Consider the following 1834-nt stretch of genomic DNA (forward strand, 5'->3'; position numbering starts at 1 on the left):
GAGGGAGGGAGGGAGGGAGGGAGGGAGAGTGTGAATGAGGAAGAGGGAACAAGCGTGATGAATGAAGTAAAAATCAAGAACTGAACAATTACTAATTGTTCAGAATGATAGCACAGCACATTTCAAAACTGCACTGTCTAATACATGTAGCCATTTAGCTCTTGAAATCTGATTAATCTCAGTTATTCCTATGGTTATATATGGTGTAGAGAGATTTTAATCCAGCAACATGACTACTCTCTCTGATAACATCCAAACCCTTCTAGGTCTGTGGGATCTAGCTGAAATGCAAATATGCCACATTTATAATACCTTTTATTATACCATTAATATACCTTTAATCCTCTGGCTGGAATATAGACACACCCTTAGTACACAACTTTAATCCCAAACAATTACATCAAATTGAAGGACAGACAAAGTAACAAATCAAAGAATGATTTGACAGAATTAGTCAGAGATAGGATACAACCAACTTTTATGGGAACAAGTTGGAAAGGGGGGCTATTTAAGAGCAGTGTAGGAAGAGAGTCATTTGGGAGTCAATGCAGTACTATGGAGTTGAGACAGTTGAAACTAGAGAATAAGAAGGCACCAGAAGATTAGAACAGGTTGGCAGAGCTAGTTTGAGGCCAAGCAGAGCAATTCAGTGAGAAACTGAGAGAAGTCAGATTGAGTCAGTCAGCTTGGAGAGGAGTTTGAGCCAGAGTTGCTGAGTTGAAATAGCCAACCAGAGTTCAGAAAGAACTAGAAAAGGTGATCTTATTTTGCTGTAGCCTCCAAGACAACAATTACATCAGGAGAATAAAAGTTACTTTTATATCATGAATAACTTCAGAGTTTAAAAAAAACAATGTACTATCTCATGAAATTATAGTTTATATGTTAAAAATGATTATTTGGGCATATAAGTCTATATAACATGCTTGAAATATTGGATTATATAGGGTTTCTGTCTGTGGTGTATGATAGATTTCTGTTGGGTAGTGTCTTAGGGTTTCATTGCTGTGTAGAGACACCATGACCAAAGCAACTCTTAGGACAACATTTAATTCGGGCTGTCTTACAGTTTCAGAGGTTCAGTCCATTATCATCAGGGCAGGAAACATAGCAGTGTGCAAGCAGGCTTGGTGCTGAAAAAGAAGCTGACAGTTCCACATCTTGATCTGAAGGCAGCCAGAAGACTGTTCTCCAGGCAGCTAGAAGGAGGATTTCATTGCCTACCTCCACTGTGACACACTACCTCCAACAAGTCCACACTTCCTAATAGTGCCACTCCCTGGGCCCCAAGCATATTGAAATCACCACGGGTTGGAACCTTGACGATTATTTCACAAAAGATATCTACAAGGGAAAAACTAAGGTCTTAATTATATGGTATCATCATCATCATTTGTGTGTGTATGTGTGCACGCGCATGTGCGTGTGTGTGTTTGTTTCTAGGGACTAAGTCAAGGTTCTCACACATAGTAGGCTTATTTTTTTAATGATCTTTTTCCTTTTAGATTGTAGATACAGATTGATTGTCTATTATTAGAAATGTTTGGAACCAGAAGTTCCAAATGCTTCAGATTTTGAGTTGGGGGAAGGATTGAATATTTACATAATAAGCTATTTTAGTCATGGGATAAAAAATCTAAAATGAAATTCATTTATATTTCATGACAAGCGTTTGCATGCAGCCTAAAGGTAATTTCATACATTTATTATTCCATCATCTTGACTATAATCTGTTACATGAAACGAGGTATCTTGATTGATTTTTGTTAACCTGAAACAAGCTAGAATTATCTGAAAAGATGAAACTGAATTGAGAAAATACCTTCATCAAAGT

The sequence above is a fragment of the Mus caroli genome, chromosome 6 (assembly GCF_900094665.2).
Source record: "Mus caroli chromosome 6, CAROLI_EIJ_v1.1, whole genome shotgun sequence".
Lineage (NCBI taxonomy): Eukaryota > Metazoa > Chordata > Mammalia > Rodentia > Muridae > Mus > Mus caroli.